Source organism: Anas platyrhynchos, chromosome 16 (genome assembly GCF_047663525.1).
Source record: "Anas platyrhynchos isolate ZD024472 breed Pekin duck chromosome 16, IASCAAS_PekinDuck_T2T, whole genome shotgun sequence".
In the NCBI taxonomy this organism is placed as follows: domain Eukaryota; kingdom Metazoa; phylum Chordata; class Aves; order Anseriformes; family Anatidae; genus Anas; species Anas platyrhynchos.
Genome location: NC_092602.1, coordinates 14,516,389 through 14,537,584, shown reverse-complemented (window position 1 = coordinate 14,537,584; position 21,196 = coordinate 14,516,389). Strand labels below are relative to the sequence as shown.

Here is a 21,196-nt window from a genome sequence, read left to right as displayed (position 1 = left end):
TCCACAGAAGAGCTCTGCAGTCTCTCTTCCACTACCACATCTGCAAACTGCAACACTAGTGTGAATCACTGGATCTTTTCTGAACTGAGTTTTAGCTTCAGCATCTGTCCTGTGTCAAGTTGTTATGTAGCAATAAGCTCTGTCCTCTATGCTGGAGATGATTTTTCCACCTTCTTGGAAAAAGGATCTCTGTAGAAGATGGGATGATATAGAGAGGAAATAATGGAAATTTTGGATGTGTCATTTCTGCTTACCAAAGAAAATTGCACATAAAAAAATAAATAAATAAATAAAATAAAAATAAAAATAAAAATAAAAATAAAAATAAAAATAAAAATAAAAATAAAAATAAAAATAAAAATAAAAATAAAAATAAAAATAAATAAAAATAAAAATAAAAATAAAAATAAAAATAAAAATAAAAATGGCTGCTTAATGTATTGTTCAAATGCTCATTAGCATCAAGCAGATTTATTTGAACAGATAATTATCCCCATATTGTGCTTTCATCACTGTAATTTTTTATGTTAAACTGTCAAACAGCTATTTTCAAATTTTATTCCTCAATGTCCTGAAGTTCCTCTATGGTTAGAAAAACAAAAAAAATTTTTTTTTTTTTATTTTTTTTCTTCTCAGACTCATTTTAACCCCATTTATAGTGTTTCATGAGACTTTAAAGTTTGCAGGAACATCGAGTCATTTTCATTTCAGACATTATGAAGAGTTGAACATGCAGGTCCTCCCATGAGGAATACAATGCTATTCAAGTTTCTCTGTTCTTCTTTAATTCATTCATTATGCTAGCTGGAAGGCACATGTATGTGCGCACACGGGAGAGAAGGTGCAACTTATGCACTTAGAAGTGGCAACTTCCTTACTTCCAGAAGCTGACTTTGAAACTGACAGTCCCTCAACATTCACTTTGGCTGCTGCCATCAGTATGTTTAGCAAATCAGTCTATTTGCAGTTACAAGTGATTAGAGCCCTATGTAAAATAGATAGCAAATTGCTATGCCAAATCAAAACAAGCCAACCCATGCCTTCAGGCTACTCTCAGTACAGTTATCTGTTGCTAAAGAAAGCCGTTTGACAATGTACGTGTCCTCATAATTTTCTCTGGCTGTCAGTCACCTTTATATTCTTTATATCTACTCATCCACAGTAAAAGTCAATTTTGTTAGCCAGTATGAATATGATTTTTCTTCAATGGTGAGTGACTGATATGACAATGTTCAGCATTTAAAGTTTAACTACATAAATTCTGCAAACTGGAATAGAATGCTTCTTTTTAGTTTTAATCACATTCCTATCCTTTTACCTCCTGCTGCAATTAATAGAAATTCTTTAAAACCATCTCCCAGAAAGACTTGCAAGTATTCCTGTAGAGAACCACTACAAAAGCAAGCAAACAAACAAAATCAACAACAAACACTAACTCTTTAGTAGTGCTTGCAAGGTAAATAATCATTTTAAAAGCTCCTCCCTCCCCCCCCCCTTTTTTTTTTTCCATTTCTCTAACCTTAGCTTTGTACACTACTACAGAACTTACTGTGCAATGACTCTGAGCTATAATTTTAATCTGTACCTCGTGGTCAATGATGAGAACTACGTTTACTTACAGTGCCTTCATGCAAGTCAGCCTGAGAATTTCCAGCCCACAGGAAAAAAGGTGTTTATCAAACTATGCTGATCAGGCAAGGCTGGAAAAATATTAACTCCTTTGATGGTATGTAGAGTATCTCCTGTGCTCTCCCTGTCTTTTATCCTCATAAAACCTCTATTAAGCCTTTTCCATTATAAATCTTTATTTTTGTGTTTAGACTGTCCTATTTTGAATACATGTCTGGGTGAATCTTACTGGACTTAGCTGTCCAGCATCTGGTCTTTTACATCTACTCCACTACTTGTTATGGAAATAGGTACTTTAACTTAATGACAGGTACTTTAACTTAATGATAAAGTCTTTTTATTATACAGTAGAAATCAAATCCCACAGAGGAAATATGCAAAAGTACACTAGCATTTTGTAAAGGAGCACAAAGAGATTGGCATTTTATCATTCCATAACCTAAGCAAGAAATCTTTACAGCTCCGAGAGATAATAGCGGCTGCCGGTCTTAGAGCAATTAGTATTGGCACCAGCCTTCAGACAGCAGTGTAGCCACACACAAAGACTGTGCTGTTGTGTGGGGATGTAACTTCAACTGTGTTCAAAGGTCAATCACAGGAAGTTGCTCTCGTAAAGGGAAATAAATCAGGTGGTTTGGCTCTACAGAGAAGAGTAACTTTCCTTATTAACTGTTGATTTTGAGACTGCACAGGCAATGCTTGAAAAATGAAGTGAGGATACAGTCTGTGTTTTGCATTATAATTCAATTTAGCAATACCACACACACACAAAGCTTTATTGCTAATGGATGCACCGAGCAGACCAGACTGCTCGACATCAACAAAACAAAGAACTACACATCAACAGTAGGCTTTCATTAGCCGTAATGTTATTCCAAAGTGTGGCATATCTGTCAGGCAAATGTAACTGCATCTGACATCTACCATAGTTCTATTTGCCTGGCTGAGATGATATATTTCAAATTGAGGAACATCTGTTTCAGATATGTGATGAATCATCTTCAACTATATTTCCTACTTTCTGCAATCCTGTAAAATCAGACAGTGGAACAAAGTTACATAACACTATGATTGTGTTGTTTTTCAGTATTTCTGAAATTTTAGTTTGTTTTTTTTTTTTGACCTGTTGCTCATTTTGTGATTTAAAAAATCACAGAGAGAGAGCATATTTCCATTGCTAGAAAAGGAAGAAGATTAAATAAAAGCTGGAATGGCTCCCCTATTAGAAGATAATAGTTCTTAGTGAGGTACACTGTGGTACTTTTATCAGTGTCCCCTTCGACTGATAAATTATCTCCCTGAATGTACTAGAATTGCAGTTGGTTGCTGGGGTATGGGAGGATAAGCAAGAAATCTTAAATGGTTTCAGTGGATCCACTGAAAACTGGAAGAATAAACACCATGTCATAAGCAGAAAATACTGTGAGAACCTTAGACAGGAATTTGACAACAAAATAAGACCCTCTGATTGAAATGTTAAATTTCACACATAAAGAGAGGGATTCATACTCAGCCAATGGGACCTGACAGCATATTCACACGGCACATGAAGAGAAGGTAATGTAGTACTCGTGCACGTCTTCTGCTTTTCAAAAGAAAATTTAAAGCTATCAAAAATAATAAGGCAGTTTTAAATATGGTATACCATGAGTGGTAATATGAACAACTTCATGTATGAGAAAGCACAATTTGCCAGTGCTCCAAAAAGGATCACTATGTATTTACTCTGTACACTTGCTGAAATAAAGTCATTTATTTCTCAGTGGATAGTATTTACTGCATTCCAGTGATTTGCAGTGTAACAGAAGCAGACTGGATCTTAAGTGTAGTCACAACTTGCTCAACAGCTTTGCATGTTTGCTTTAAAATTATGGCTTTTACAATTTCTTCTCAGTCCTTATACACTGAAAGCATTCAGACTGCTTGTTTAGCTGCTAGATAGCAACCAGTTTTGCCATCTTTAGAACTCACTTCTGTTTCTGGACATGCTATACATTCCTGAATCTTACTGTACCAGGTGGTATATTTCTGACTGAGCAGAAAGGTATCTTTCAGTAAGCTTCAGATACAAACATGGATCTCAGCTTCCTTTAAATTCATTGGAAGTCAGGAATTTCATTTGGACTCATAGGCCATTTCTCCACTTAAGAACACTTCCATTGCTGATTAGCACAAAGCAGACTTTTGTTGAGCATATATTCACAGAATCACAGAATCACAGAACTGTAGGGGTTGGAAGGAACCTCGAAAGATCATCGGGTCCAACCCCCCTGCCAAAGCATGTTCCTCAGAGCAGGCTGCCCAGGTAGGCGTCCAGACAGGCCTTGAATATCTCCAGAGAAGGAGACTCCACAACCTCCCTAGGCAGCCTGTTCCAATGCTCTGTCACCCTCACCGTAAAGAAGTTCTTTCACATGTTAGTGCGGAACTTCCTGTGTATATATTCAGCTTCCAAAAATGAATGCATCACAGCTGACCATAAGCATGTCTCCAAAAGCAAACAGCCATATCAGCAGGTCATCAAAAGTAGCAAGACCATTTACAATAGCACCATCTGGTGTCTCTCTGTGATTTTATTATTATGGTATATGTAGCAGATTACAGAAGTTAACATACAGAAATTACCACAATATGCAACAGTCATATCCTGTTATTTCAGCTATTCTGTCCTAACCCTTCACAATGAATGAGTGATGCCATTTGTTTCTTTCCCTGTGATCTCACAGTTGTCCATATAGAATGAATTTAGAGTTTCCTTTGTCTTTAAAAGGAGGCAGATTAAATCTTTTTGCCTGCACTGGAACTTGGGCTGTATGAGCAAAATCGGGAAACTGCCTGTGCAAATCAGTCTTCATATGTTAAGCAGGTTTTGATCTGCCTATGCCAAGTACATCTGGAAAAGTTGCCTGTCACCTGCTCTCATGCCTGGATTTTTCCCAGAGGTATACCTGCAGTCATAGCACTCTCAGAATATAAAGAATTATTTTCCTCAAAGGATGCACATCTGAAATGCAACAGATTTTAAACTGGATATTAGACAAGGCAAAGGAAATCATTCTTCAGTTCCCAGGCAGACCAATGAAAAGTGAGTTCAGTACTTTATTTGTCTCTATTTGCTATAGCACTCTGCTTTATTAAGTGTGTGTAGTATCCCATGTAATGAGGACCAGCCTTTATAAATACAAACAACTTTACTTCTTTCTAAGTGAGTGTCCCCTGTGACTGAACTCTTAGGGAATGCTATTCCTGAAATTAATATTGAATGCTCTAATTAGAATGGTAGCAGTTAGTTACAGAATTCTCTAATGGCTACTTTGAAAAAACAATTGCTGTCTTTATTATGATAACCATCTAGATGAGATATTACAGTTGACAAAAGATTATTAAACAAGTTATTATTCAGTCAATGACTCACTCAGTGAAAAGCTTATACATGTAGTGACGAAGTCTATTGTGCCAGCAGTTAAAACCGTGCAGTGGCCAGCTTTTTAATACTTTTTAGGAAGTACAATATTGCAATAGATTGTTTGTTGTTGTTGTTGTTGTTGTTTGCTGTTGGTAGTGTTTTTTTTCCATTTTTTTTCTTTTCTTTTCATTTTTTTTTTAAACTAAGTCAGTGGTAATTCTACTACAATTAAATCTTCCTAAGACATTATAAGATGTGATTAATGTATAGAATTATAAGCCTTTTATTTCATCTTATCTCAGAGATTGGCATAGGAGTTCACAATCTAAGGCAATGATCACAGAATCACAGAATCATCTATGTTGGAAGAGACCTCCAAGATCACCAAGTCCAACCTCTGACCTAACACTAACCAGTCCTCCACTAAACCATATCACTAAGCTAAACATCTTTTAAAGACCTCCAGGGATGGTGACCCCACCACTTGCCTGGGCAGCCCATTCCAATGCCTAACAACCCTTTCGGTAAAGAAGTTCTTCCTACTATCAAACCTAACCCCCAAGGGTGCAACCTTAGCCCATTCCCTCTCGTCCTGTCACCAGGCACATGGGAGAACAGACCAACCCCCACCTCGCTACAGCCTCCTTTAATGTACCTGTAGAGAGCGATAAGGTCACCCCTGAGCCTTCTTTTCTCCAGGCTGAACAATCCCAGCTCCTTCAGCCGCTCCTCGTAGGACTTGTTCTCCAGACCCCTCATCAGCTTTGTTGCCCTTCTCTAGACTCTCTCAAGCACCTCCATGTCCTTCTTGTAGTGAGAGGCCCAAAACTGAACACAGTACTCGAGGTGCGGCCTCACCAGAGCCGAGTACAGGGGGACAATCACTTCCCTAGCCCTGCTGGCCACACTGCTTCTTATACAGGCCAGGATGCTGTTGGCCTTCTTGGCCACCTGAGCACACTGCTGGCTCATATTCAGCCAACTGTCAAGCAATATTCCCAGGTCCTTACCTGCCAGGCAGCTTTCCAACCACTCAGCTCCCAACCTGTAGCTCTGCTTGGGGTTGTTGCGCCCCAGGTGCAGGACCCGGCACTTGGCCTTGTTGAACTCCATACAGCTGGCCTCAGCCCATCGGTGCAGCCTTTCCAGATCCTCCTGCATAGCCTTCCTACCCTCAAGTAGATCGACACACGCACCTAGCTTGATGTCATCTGCAAACTTACTGAGGGTGCACTCAATGCCCTCATCCAGATCATCGATAAAGATGTTAAAGAGGACTGGCCCCAGTATCGAGCCCTGGGGAACGCCACTAGTGACTAGCCTCCAACAGGATTTGACTCCATTCACCACAACTCTTTGGGCTTGGCTATCCAGCCTGTTTTTAACCCAACAATGCGTACACCTGTCCAAGCCAAGAGCAGCCAGTTTCTTGAGGAGAATGCTGTGGGAGACGGTGTCAAAAGCCTTGCTGAAGTCAAGGTACACCACATCCACAGCCTTTCCCTCATCCACCAAGTACGTCACTTTGTCATAGAAGGAGATCAGGTTCGTCAAGCAGGACCTGCCTTTCATAAACCCATGCTGACTGGGCCTGATCACCTGGTTGCCCTGTAAGTGACACGTGACTACACTCAAGGCAATCTGCTCCATGAGCTTCCCTGGCACTAAGGTCAAACTAACAGGCCTATAGTTCCCTGGGTTTAACCTCTGGCCCTTCTTGTAGATAGGCGTCACGTTTGCTAACTGCCAGTCAACTGGGACCATCCCTGATAGCCAGGACTGCCGATAAATGATGGAAAGCAGCTTGGCCAGCTCCTCTGCCGTTCTCTCAGTACCTTTGGGTGGATCCCATCTGTCCCTATGGATTTGCGTACATTCAAGTGCTGTAGCAGGTCACCAACCATTTCCTGGTGGATTATGAGGGCCACATTCTGCTCCCCATCCCCTTCCACCAGCTCAGGGTGCTGGGTATCCAGAGAACATCTGTTCTTGCCAATAAAGACTGAGGCAAAGAAGGCATTAAACACCTCTGCCTTTTCCTCATCTCTTGTAACTAAGTTTCCCCCCGCATCCAGTAAATGATGGAGATTCTCCTTAGTCCTCCTTCTTGTGTTGACTTATTCATAAAAACATTTTTTTTGTTACCGTTAGTGGCAGTAGCCAGTTTGACCTCCAGGTGAGCTTCAGCCTTTCTGATTTTGTCCCTCCATAGCCTTGCAACATCCTTATAGTCCTCCTGAGTGGCCCGCCCTCTTTTCCAAAGATTATAAACCCTCTGTTTTCTCCTAAGATCAAGCCACAGTTCTCTGTTCAGCCAGGCCAATCTTCTTCCATGCCAGCTCGTCTTTGGGCACGTGGGGACAGACCGCTTCTGAGCCATTAAGATTTCTTTCTTGAAGAGTGCCCAGCCTTCCTGGACTCCTCTGCCCTTCAGAACCGCCTCCCAAGGGATTCTGCCAACCAGTGTCCCGAACAGCTCAAAGTCAGCCCTACGGAAGACCAAGACTGCAGTTTTACTGATCCCCTTCCTGACCTCGCCAAGAATGGAAAATTCCACAATTTTGTGGTCACTCTGCCCAAGACAGCTCCCGACCACCACATCTCCCACCAGTACTCTGTGAACACGTCTAGCGGGGCACCTCCCCGGTAGGCTCACTAACCAGCTGTGTCAGGTAGCTACCTTCTACGCTCTCCAGAAACCTCCTAGACTGCTTTCTCTGGGCTGTGTTGTGCTTCCAGGATATATCTGGGAAGTTGAAGTCCCCCACAAAGAACAAGCACTGACAATTTTGCAACTTCTGCCATCTGCCTGTAGAACTCCTCATCCTGGTTCAGTGGTCTATAACAGACCCTCACCAGGATGCTTGCCTTGTTGGCCTTCCCGCTGATCCTAACCCATAGGGACTCAACCTTATGATTCCCAGCCTCAAGTTCTGCAACATTAAAACTCTCCCTGATATAGAGAGCCACACCACCACCCCTTCCGTGCTGCCCGTCCCTTCTGAAGAGCATATAGCTAGACATTGCAGAACTCCAGTCATGACAGTGGTCCCACCACATTTCCGTGATGGCAACCATGTCGTAGCCTGCCTGCCGCGCGATGGCTTCCAGCTCCTCCTGTTTGTTACCCATGCTGCGTGCATTAGTTTAGATGCACCTCAGTTGGGCCATTGCCTTCTCTCCCAGCCTTGCCATTGTTCCCCCTGGCATACCTCCAACAAGCCTTATTTCAGCCCTGTCCCCCTTCTTACCTAGTTTAAAGCCCTCTCAATGAGCTCTGCCAGCTCCTGGGCTAGGATCCATTTTCCCCTTAGAGATAGGTAGAACCCGTCTGCAGCCATCAGGCCGGGTGTCAAGTAAAGCACCCCATGGTTCAAAAAAAAACAAAATTTCTGTGTTGGCACCAGCCTCTGAGCCATGTGTTTTTCAGGTGGGCTTTCTGTGTCCTCTCTGTACCCCTCCCTGCCAACATAGGGATGGATGAAAACACCACCCATACTCCCACTCTATTCAGTAACTGTCCCAGTCCCCTAAAGTCCTGTTTGATAGTCTTCAGGCTTCTCTCTTCAATATTATCACTGCCAGGGAATATGGGAAGAAACAAGTGGAACTGTGGAAGGAAAGGTGGGATTCAAAGAGAAACATTTAAAATATTGTTCTAACAAACAAGAAGGTAAGACTATAAAGTCTGTAACTGCTTCTCCTAGGAGAAGTGAGTGATAGGGAAATGATACTTCTCTGCAGAATATATATTTTGATCTAACTTGTTTGTCACCTGACACATTTAAACATTGAGGATGAGAGGTTTTTATACACAGTTTTGTCCCAGTTGTACTGCATTCTCACCATCACCCTGTCGCACATCTCAGTAGATCTGCTATATTATATTAGGCTAAGAGTGTACTGGGGAATTACCTTGCAGCAACCAGTGATAGAGCCATACCTTATTTCTCCATCAGTTAGATGGTCTGGATTTTCTGAACATTCCTCATTTCCTTGTAAAATACAAAATACACGTGAACACCAGAGTCACCTACACACCCTAGAAACATCAGAACCTTCCTTCCCAAATGAGACAGTGAGACATGTCTTCCTCACACAGTCTCTTGAAGTCTACCACACAAGTCTTTGTTGCCTTCCTCCTGAATTTCATGGTTTCCCTGCAAGCACATCCTCATGAGACCATTGCCAAGAACAATAGGGAGGCAGACATGTACCGTCCTTGCAAGGTCTGCAAGTCATTATGGGTACTGTGCAGCAATATGAAGTCTCCTGGATGAGGCGTGGAACAAAACCCTTATCATTTACAGAAAAAATAAAATATATATATATATACTTATATATATATATATATACACATAACATTTTGTTAAGGAAGATGTGGAAACCTTACTGCTTCATCCAATTTCTTTGCCTTCTCTGTCTAACTCACAGTGCTGTTTCAGAAAAAAAAAAAAAAAAAAAAAAAAAAAAAAACATTGTTTCTCCCTGCCCTTTGGTGTTGCTAGTCCCACTGAAATCAGGGTTATAATTTTTATTTCTATAACCCTTGGGTTGCATCCACTTCTAAAATGTCTTGGCAAGAAAGGCCTTGCAGAAATGTGAGGACATTATCATAAGACTACCTATTGTAGGTAGTTTGTTCAATTCCTCTCTCTAGGGATAAGCATTTGAATAAGTGAGTAGTCATTGAAATTTTGAATTAGTTGTGTGTATTATAACTTCACTAGATAGCTCATTTTCCTCTGCTATGAAAAACACAAAGATACTTTCTAAAAAGACAGTGCACCAAGTTTTCTAATCAGATTCTTATACCCTGGTGATTGCAGATTATTTTGTGATAGAATTGAGGAACAGGCTATGGAGCTAAAATAGAATAGGCAATTAAAAATGTTATCTCTATGGAAGCTTACAATAACAATGATAAAAAATTCCACGAGAGAGAAGAATCCACTTAGAAAAAAGACTCTTTTAGTCAGAGATGCATGAAAAACTTCCAGTGAGAGAGACTGTTCTATGGCAGGAAAGTCTTGCATCCAGGAAAAGAGGTGCTTCTATCATGGCAGAATTCAGTAGGTTTGACTACAACTTAAAAAATCATGCAGTAGTAACAAAATCACTGATGTTTGTTTTATCTGAACCCAGATTGGCTATATAATCACAATAGTCATACTGGGGATTCTCTAAATAGGTTACTTATGAGCAAATCTAAAAGTATACAGGCAATAGTATACAGGTCTAAAAACTACTTCTCTAGTTTGATGTCCCTCAAGGGTCATTTTTTTTACTTGAATCACATCATGTTGGCAAGTCTCTGTCCAAGTGCTAGTTTGTATCAATGGACTGTACTGGATTCTCAAAAAGTAAACATGAGAACAGCTGCTATTTAATCTGTCATTATCATGGCACTATTTCACTTCAGCACCATAAGATCCTATTTTAGAATACACTTTTGGTGCTGAACTGGAAATAACTTTGTTGATCCCCTGTAAAGTATGATTGTAGAAAAATGTGAAGGATATTTATCACAAAAAGATCTTCAAAGTGCCCCAGTTCTTCTTCATGTAAAACAAAGAAACAAAAAACAATTGTCCAAATAAATTTATTTATCTTGAAATTACACCATTTTTCTCTTTCTAGTTGAAGGTGTTTGTGAAATTAAGTTAACTATGCTTTGCTGAAATGGTCCACTGAACACCAGTATCCTTGCTATATTCACATCTTTCAGTGGCCATCAGCTTATGCTTAGGGTGAAGCTCACAAAAATCTTTTATCTTCACCTGTGTCTTAGGTACTTTAAAATAATGTGGTCAAAATAATTGAATCTCACATTCAATGTAATGAATATAAAATAAAATCCCCATGAAAAATGTTAAATGTCTTGAACAAATTGAGTGTTCCTAACAATACATACACATACATCAGTATTGGGCTATCACCAGCCCTTGCTGTAGAGCTGTTTGTCATTCATAGGAGACCTGCTTAGAAATTTATAGCACATTTAGCACATTAGTCCATTACTGTTAGAAAGCATCATTGTTATTGAATGTTTTCCCTTGTCAAGGGTATGTCCTTACACTGGTGTCAGTGCTTACTTATAACAGTTCCTGAATATCCATTAGGATTACTTCAATATGTTCAACTGGGGTTTAGTTACTGAAGGAGCTTTGCTTCTGGTGACTGGTACAGTGGCTAATTAGAAAGACCCAAACAACACTTATTTACAAGAAAAAATATTATTTGTTCACTAATTCAAAGAAACAAAGTTTGAAGGCCCAGGTGTTAAACAATTAAAAAAAAATAATAATAATAATAATTTTTCATTATAAGCATGTTCCCTGGATAAACTTCTGCAGTCTATAATTAATATAAATCCAGATTAGTTTTTCTCTCAGGAGGAACAGCTTCCGTTGCTTGCAGCACATTCTTTCTGTGAGTCTTCCCTGCCTGTCAGCTCTGTAATTGACACATTCTGGGAAACCTCTCTTGGCTCACCCAAAGCTCACACTCTTTTCTAGTTCTTTGAGGTTTCACGCTTCTTTGATCCTCCACTTAGCCTTGGGAAGAGTACCTATTCGGCCTGGATGGAGCCAGCTCATTAGATTTTCTCCAAGTGATGACCCAGCCATTATTATCTTAACTACTTTGAAGACATTTATCTGAAGTCATTCTTACCTGTGTCATTGTTTTACATTTCCTGTTTGGTCCTTTAACAACCCCTTTACAGTCTGCTTTGATTTAACTCTCTCCATGCAGGGAGGAAGCAATACTGAATTGAATAGGGAAACATTTGTAACAGAGATGGAACTGTTTAGCACACAAAAGTACTCCTGATGAGAAAAACGTATTTTCTTTTAACCAACACCTGTTTTATCATCCTTCCAAAATGATAAAATCAGATAGGTAAATGGGAAGTGTTTAATAACTGCTACTAGGTCTGACCAGGCCTGAAATCAGATGCATGCATGTGTGCTAGAAAAGGAGAGCAAGACCCTTTTGTACTTTTTCTGCATACACACATATATGTCTCAATTCTGTGGTCCCTCTTATAACAATGTAAGATTTTCATAAAGCCACCATCATCTGTACTTCATCAATTAATAAATTTCCACCATTCTCAACATTTCTGGTGAATCACGACCAGGAATTAAACTGCTCCTTTTTTTTTTTGGATTCAGGTGTGAAGATTGCATGCAGTTCTTTGTCAGGTAACAATCCTATACAGAAAAACTAAGCAGAACAGCCACAGGGAATATCTATGTGACTCAGAAGGAACAAGAGTAATGTGAGTACTTCGAAAGATCTGAACATCACCTGTCTTCTCTCCACTTCACTTAAAAACAACCACAAAAATCCCAGCAAGCCTATGGAAGAAAATTTCAGACAAAGTTAAGCTATTCTGAAAACATCCTAAATCTGTAAGCAACTACAGCAATTTGCAATGTTATCTTTAACTGTGAAGACATTACCATACTTATACAAGATCTGACATTTTGTCACTGTTGTTGTTCTACATAATTTAATTACAAGAAACATGAGTTATTTTCACAGATTCAGTCTAATTAAAATTAAATATGAGATAAGTGGTTTGTAAATATTTCAAAAGAATAGGTTATTCGCTTTAAAAAAATGCTAAAGTTGTAGGTAGGCAGTGTTCCATATATAATGAAGTTTGAGATAGGGTACTTTAAAAAAGTTTTATAATTAGGTGTTCTTTGTAGCAGAATATAAATGAAAAATGTCTTGTGAGAAGCCTTATTTTGAAAACCTGCGACGTAGTTTACATGCTAGGCTGCAAACTGTGACAAGTCAATATTGGTTACAGAGCTTCATCAACAAATCTTTCACAAAAGAGTAACATGTGGAAAGCTCATAGAAGAAACTGAAAAGATATTCACTGTTTTTTGTGCTAAGAAAGTTAAAGTTCAATAAGATAGGTAGGTGAGTTAAATTGGCACTGACAATATTCTTCTGGACACTTCTGGTCTTGGACAAGACATTTCAACTCTCAGAATGATACTTTGCTTTGTCTGTAAACAGTTTAGGCACGTGCAGATGGAATAGCCAATATATATATATGTTACCTCTGAACATCCAATCTCTATTTACATGCTAAGTCACCAGAGAAATTAGTTTCAATGATTTCCATCAGAGCCATAGTTACAGCAATTATTGTGGCAGTTATAGAATGTTCCTGTATTCACTTTTAATATCACTTATCAGCTTTTCTGTTAGAATGAATATTAATTCACTTAAAGGTGAAGAAAGAAAAGAAACAATTGGTGAGAGGTCAATAAAAGTGACTCTGAACCACTGAGACATACTGTAGCAGACATTTGCTCTGAAGTTTAATCCAGTACATTGTTAACACTCTTTGGGTTTTTTTGAACATGGAACAATGGACAGTGAGAAAAAATCATGGACTTAACAAGAACTAAGGGATTCTATCTGGATTGAGTTCTTTCCTTCCCCAGGTTCTCTGGAGAACAATTGTATAGAAGCTATTTCAGAAGATCAGACTAACAGAAAGTCAACAAAGTTCCCAGCAACATTCAGACTGCATGAACAACTTTTTCATATATTGTTTGAGTGACAACGTTGCTCTAAGCACAGGGGAGATTTAACCCTTTTGTACTTTTACCCATGCCTCAAGTGAATTTCACCTGTAGGACAATGAATGACTCTTTGCAAATATTTGTACTTATAACAGACAAATGATTTGTAACCAAGAGAATGATTATAAAAAGACACACTGTCAAAGAAAAAATAGAGAAAAAAAAAATTGGATTTAAACTTGTATAGGTAGATATTTTCCACTGAATTATATATTGAGCTGTATGTAAAATACCTACAGAATTACTGTTGCAAAGGCTATGCAGGATGTCAATATTAGTCAATAATTTCAGAATCATTTGCACTAAGTCCAATTATTTTGAAATATCTGAACAGTATCAAAATGAGTTCTAAACTATTCTTACAGTTAGCATTTCTTAAAGTTTCCTATGTTATGTTTTTGCAGGAGGTATCAGCTTCAAAGGAGCCATCAATTTACTTCTAAAAATTCTACCTTAATATCATTTCATAAAATTGTCTAAATTTAGAGAGGATTTGTAAGCTCAACAGTAAAAATTCAGTCAAAAGGTCGGCCGAGGACCCTTTGTGCACTCCTGATTCTCACTTTTCCTATGTCTCATTCCGGTGATTAGCATAGGAGTGAAAACACTGATTAGCTATCACTTGTGATAAAGCTGATAAACTGCTGTTACAGCAGCTAAAAGGTATACATAATATAATGGAACGTCTACCTGTGTCAACACTAGACAGATCGAGTCTTCTCATGTCGCCTAATGAAAGCATTTTTTGCTGCCTTATACTTGTAGCTCTATACATCCATGGTTTCATTCCTGCAGAAAAATAAACAGAGGTGGAATTATTTCACTACTTGTGAAACATATTTCCCATCTAGAAAATAAAAAAGCAAATTTCAGTAATCTTTGTATTATGTTTGGGGTCATGTGCATTGATGCTAGGAATAGGCTTATAGGTTTTCTCCATTAGAATAAAATATTATTTTACTTTAAATCAAGGTAGTTTTGCCAATAACATCAACATATTCAGTATCAGTCCCCTTTCTGGGAATTTTGTACACCCTTTTATGTCTCTGGTTTTATTGTACATTGAGGCCCATTGACTTTTCATGGATGCCACTGTGGAAAAAAAAATTATTCACTAATTATTATATGGGTGGATTTGACTATGTTGCAACACAATATTAAAATATTACATTGAGTAAGGAGCAAAACACAGCATGAATTAATTAAACATGCTCATTTTTTGATGGATGTGTCCTTCCATATATACCAGGCTTGGACAGAGGGCTGAGTAAATGGCAGATTATTGTCATTGTCATGGTGGCTAGTCATGAACAAAATGGCTTTCTGAATTCACTAATTTACTTTTCACTCTGTCCCAAGTGATGGTTTTAGTTTATCATACTATCTTAGTTTTGACAGTTTTTCTTCCCTCTATGGATTAAGCACATTAGTTATGCAATAACTGTCTGAAACTTCTACAGTGGTTGAGTTCAAGATTCAAGACACTTGCTGGGGCTAGGTGAAGAAGAGAGAGTATGGATGGTCCACAGGGAATAGTTTAAACAGAATGGCCTTTCTATAGATATAGCTTCAGAAAAAGTTGTGGTTGCTACTAAGGGAAATCACCAGGATTTTCAACAGAAAACCATATCAATTGTATAGAACACACTTATTTAATCCTGTGCCTGTTGAAGTAATATTTGCAATTTACTTAAAATTATGTTTTCTTTCTTTCTTTCTTTCTTTCTTTCTTTCTTTCTTTCTTTCTTTCTTTCTTTCTTTCTTTCTTTCTTTCTTTCTTTCTTTCTTTCTTTCTTTCTTTCTTTCTTTCTTTCTTTCTTTCTTTCTTTCTTTCTTTCTTTCTTTCTTTCTTTCTTTCTTTCTTTCTTTCTTTCTTTCTTTCTTTCTTTCTTTCTTTTTCTCTTTCCTTCCTTCCTTCCTTCCTTCCTTCCTTCCTTCCTTCCTTCCTTCCTTCCTTCCTTCCTTCCTTCCTTCCTTCCTTCCTTCCTTCCTTCCTTCCTTCTTTTCTTTCTTTCTTTCTTTCTTTCTTTCTTTCTTTCTTTCTTTCTTTCTTTCTTTCTTTCTTTCTTTCTTTCTTTCTTTCTTTCTTTCTTTCTTTCTTTCTTTCTTTCTTTCTTTCTTTCTTTCTTTCTTTCTTTCTTTCTTCCCAATATGTTAATGGATCAGGCAATTTAATTTAGATACAAATGTACAAAGCAGAAAGCAGTTTCTTTGAACACACGTAGTACTTTTTCTGGCTATATTTGGGAATATTGCCAGTGCTACAAATGAAAAGGTATGAGGAACATAATAGTGAGAGCTCATTTAATTCTTTTACTAAATACCAAGCAATCATGTTTAACTTGAAAGTTTTCATGTTCAAAGAGATCCTGCTTTCATCTTCTAAGTCTCTAAAGAACGCTGCCTTAGAAAGGGCTCAAGTAATGTACTTTTGCTTTCTTTTAACTTGAAGGACAGTAAGATTCCTTGTAGACAAAACTTCTTCCCTTTCTTTCTTCTACAGAAAGAATGTTCATATTTCTTCTCATTTTTTTCCTTTAGGAAGAAAATCTCTCCTCTTTGACATTTACTGCAGTCCATCAATGCATGGCCTACTAACTGAAAATACTTGCTATACCTAAACTAATTTCTGTAAGAAAGAAATAAAGAGAATAAATATTGATTTGGGAATTGTTGATGTTGAAGCATTTCACTTTAGAATTGTATTTCCTGTGTTCTGCACATGAACTCATTTTATACTTATATCCATCACCTCTGTAGGAAGCTCATCAACTATTTGAAATGAGGAAAAAAGAGAATTTTTGAGAGATGACTTGATGTAACTCACAGGCTGCTATGTACCAGTGGACAATGCTGACTGGCCAAAACAGTAAAACAGAGGTGATACCAATCACTTCTAATAACTGAATTCATATCTAAGGATGAATAATTTTAGGCTGAGGATTTCAGTACCACATGAGGTACACTTACTGCTATGAAATTAAGAAAAGCAGAGAGTCTTGAAAAAATCTGGTATCTCAGAGTTGTCACCCAGTAGATTCATATAAAGGAGTTAAGTCATTAATGTTTTCATGTACTCTTTACTGCTAACGCAGGAATTTTTATATCTCACTAATGATAAAGCTCAATTCCAATAGTCCATTCACTATGATCACAGTATTATAACTGTATCAGTAGTACACAATGAAAAGGTTGGATTTAACTGAGAGTAATGGAGAAACAGGTGAAATTTTTGAAACCAGCTTTTTTTTTTTATTATTATTAGAATGTCATTGAATCACAGTAAATTAAAAAAGCAGACACTCAGTGATTCGCTAAAGAGTAACAGTATAGTTGCATCATTACCACATCTCACATACCATATCTTAGTATAAAATGTTTGAAAAGTAGCAAAAAAAAAAAAGGTTGGAACAGACTGAGTTTTTCAACTTGACCTGTTGTTTATAATTCTATTATAAGATATTTTGAAACAATGTGAGCTCATACTTTCTCTTTGATCTTTTAATGTAATAACATTTACAAGTAGAATATTCAAGATAAACTTTAAATAAAGCTTTAAATCCCAATTCAGTTTCTGAAGATTTTAGGAGTTGGCCCTAGAAAATGGCACTGGTCTATTAATAAATATCAAGGACATTTTGTCACAGCTCTGTTAAATGTTAAATGCTCCCATTAGCTGAAAGTATATTCTTTTGCAGTCAGAAGGGTATTAACCTTTTAGTTGTATGGGAACAATAATAAATCTATGCTCTTCTAACATGGTTTATCAGTTAGTGATGGCACTTTAAGGAATAACAATGAGCTCTTTATTCAAGAGTACATAAAACATAACTAGAATTTTGTTTAATGACTTGTAAAACTGTAATTTATTTTTATTTATTTATTTATTGTTAATTCCCTGACCTACTGTCCCTGGTTTCCATTACTTACATGTAATCCTTAACAAGTGAGATTTATCATTGTGTCTTTGAAATATAAAGGATCGTGAGGCTCTTCCCTGATGGGTAAGATTTTTTTTTTGTTTTCAATTCAGTGCACAATTATTAACTGTTTCATTTCTTGTTCACATACTACCTTCCAGAAGAGGCTAAACTAAAGTTATTGCACTCTGCACACAATTTACCAGTGTTCACCATCTGTAGACAACTGTAGTATAGGTGATCAGAAGGGAAAGGAGATCTTTAACATTGTTCTTTCCTGAGCTGGTAGCTTGTTCTCAGTATGCTATGAACTAAATAACTCTTGCTCAGAATAACTGATGACAGTGATATCTCAGATGTTATCCATGTCTTTGGCAATTACTGACATTTTTAAAAAGCTATTTCTGCATTAAAAAACTAGGTATCTTTTCCAGAGTGACTACAAACTTCAGGTGATACCAGTAGTGTAGCATCTTCAAAGCATTTCTTAGTGGAAAATCACTTTCAGGAACGCTTTCAGAAATAACAGAGATAACACTGATGTCAGCAACATTTTCTATCTATATGAAATTATCTGGGAGTATCAGTTTTTGAGGAGACTAATCCAAGGTCCATTTAGTAGAATGAAAAACATTCTTTTGGCTGTGATGAACTTTGAGCTAATACTGATGACATATGAAGAGTGTCCACATCTAAAAAATCACATTTAGGAATTGATAATAAAGGTAGTAAGCTTAAACAGCAAGGACTGAATTTTAGAAGAGTTGACATATTGATAAAGCACAGAGGAATACTGCCCAATGTGTTCCTATGCCAGTATGAGGTGGATGACTCAACCTACCAGCTTCCCATACCCAGTATCGAACCTTGGAAAGAAAGGGAATAGCAAGGGCTCTAGGCAAGCAAAAGGATGTTTCTGTGAATTAGTTCTCCACAAATCAATAATAATTTTATCTTTTCAAAAACAGGAAGGAATGGCCATAATGTTTTTACCAGTCCCACTTTCTCTGGAGATGGGAAGCAGAATCTAATTTGAGGCTACTGCTGCTCTTTCTAACAGGATATAAGGGAAGAAAATTAGTAAAATGGGCATCTACAGCAATGTTTTGGAAATCACTGTTTTTATGTTGACTGATTGCTGAATTCTTCTGGCCTATCTGCAGCTGTAGTTCTGTCTAAAAGCAGCTAAGCTGCAGTGTTGTGAGCAAAGGTTTAAAAAATAATAGCCTAGAATCTATTTATTTCCATCTGCCAATTTAAACATCGTGCTATTCATATTTGCATAATGTAAAGTATATTGGAATACAGATGCACATTAATTTAGATATGCATCCACTCTACCGAAGGGACAAATTTTGATGCCTCACAGACCTGATCTACTGTTTATTAGAGTCAATGAAAAGTCTTCCATCCATTAAGTGAACTCTGTCCCAACCTTTCAGTGTTCTTCCATCCTTATCAGTCAAAATTCCTCAGTTCATTACTTGGAGACTTTTCTTCAGCAACCAGCATTCTAAAAGCTCTGAACAAATGGTCCGTTATCCAGTAGTGAAGAGAACAGCATACAAGAAGCTACTTCCAATTCAAAGCTAGTAAATAACCATAATCTCACAATTCCCAATAACAATACTACATATTTTTAGAACTCCATCCACCTTAGCTCCAAGGAGGCAAGCCAGGCTTTTGCCTGCATCTTTGCATTTAGAAACAGGATCAAGTTTCTCACCACTTTTTACTGAAATACTATGCGATCTTGCAGAACGTATTTGCTTGCCTATTTCTCCTCTTCTTCTACATTGTTTAATTAGGCTGTAAATTCAACATGCTGACTGCCATCTAAAGTGGGACCTCAATATTGATCAGGACCATTAATTGTAATACAACAAAATAAGAAATTTTACTAAAATTTTATGTAATTTATATCTTACCTGTTTATTAACACAATTAAAAACTTCTTTCTGTTTTCCCTCTACCCAAAGATTAATGATTCACTTTATCTTTAATTAATTCTGAACCTTTCCATACAAAAATCTCTTTATATTCAATATTACAATATAACACACTTTAACTTTTGGTTAGTCCTCAAATGATGAGGCAGTTGAACCCAATAATCTTTGTAGGTCACTTCAAACTGAACTATTCTAATATCACTATTCTCATTTTGTAACACACTAAATATGCTGCATGGGTATAAAATATTACATGAATTATCGAGAAGCCGCACCTAGCTTGAATTACCTCAGCTAGAAGATGTTATTTGTCCAACTGAGTAATGAATTCTGATATAAGAAAACTGCATTTGCTCATCATTTTTCTAATGGTTGGTGTTTCAGACGTGATAGAAAAAAATGCATATGGACAGTTACAAGCAAGCCTCTAATTGCTTAAAACAACTATCTCAGCTAGCATCATAAAATGAACGGAGCTTTATAAAATAATATTCTTTACCTGCAGTTGTACTACAGGGCCCTCTGCCGTGCAGTTCATGGCATAATGACAGAATAAACATAGCAGGTCAGTAATATTATCCTCCCATTAGTTCTAGCAGTGTAAGCCTCATAATTGACATGTTAGGTTTTCACTATTGTTTAAAAACCTGTTTAGGAGCAAGTGGCAAGTGGGCATTATTTACCACTCACTCTGGGTTCCTAACAAGGTCAGACAGATCGCCTAACCTTGTCAGGTGGCAAAGCCATTTGGCTCAATCTCAGTTTGATCTGATTTCTGTTTCATAAACTAAACTCCACAGTCCCTTGAAAGAGAGACAATAGCTTTTTCAACGGGCTGAGCCCTTTCACCCTTTGTTTCTCTGTTTAAATAATATATCTCTCTTTGGTCTTTTGGCAAGAATGCTTGACCTTGTAAATGTGACCATTCACAGCGCTCTGTAGTGCTGGAATGTGTTTTCATAATACTCGAAGGCTTCTTTATATTATCTAAGGCAAATGTTTTTTTTATGAAAGTTGAAGTAAAACATTCACATGATCAAAAGAGAAATGAACAGGCACCTGGAATGCACAGTAAGAAGATCTCTCTCAGGAGGAAACTCCTCTCCTTTCAGCTACTGTTCTGAATCCAGTTAGGATGTATGAAAACATTTCTCTCAATTCTGAAATTAGAAAAAGAAGAGGAACTATGGAAAAAAAATATTAATATCCTAACTAATTTGCTTTCTTTCTGTGTTTGTGAACTGCTGATGCTAATGGTTATTGTCCTGGTTTCAGTTAACCCATTACAATAGATGAGGAAAGGACAATTTTGACTTTTCATAGTGGCCTGGGGTACAGTTCCATAGCACAGCTGAGGAAGAATAATAACTTGCTGTACCTAAAAGGTATAGACCTGTTTCTTTTCCCTTTCTCTGACTCTGCCTTCACATATTCCTGCTCACAGCAGTGTCTCCCTTGCATTGGCTCTGTTGTTTTTTTTGGAATCTTCACTGATCTAATTTGTCAGCCACACAGAGAAGTGTTTGCCTTTTTTAATTTATTTTATTTTATTTTATTTTTTTATTTTATTTTTTTGCTGTTCACCTGAGATGACTGATTTTAGTGGGGGGCCAATAAGCATGGAAATGAGTGTAAGGGAAGCAGGAGATACATGCAGTGAGGAGGTACAGGGAAACG

At 37.5% G+C, this 21,196-nt stretch overlaps 1 long non-coding RNA gene across 1 annotated transcript in view; it reads right to left on the bottom strand.

The window, feature by feature from the left end:
* Positions 1-20,680, bottom strand: part of LOC139998816 (uncharacterized) — a 76,827-nt gene extending 56,147 nt beyond the window's left edge. The window contains exons 1-2 of the long non-coding RNA XR_011803790.1: positions 20,579-20,680; positions 14,341-14,439 (exon numbers count right to left, since the gene is read on the bottom strand). This is a non-coding gene — a long non-coding RNA (uncharacterized lncRNA). The remainder of the gene's footprint in view (positions 1-14,340; positions 14,440-20,578) is intronic.
* Positions 20,681-21,196: the final 516 nt, after the last annotated feature.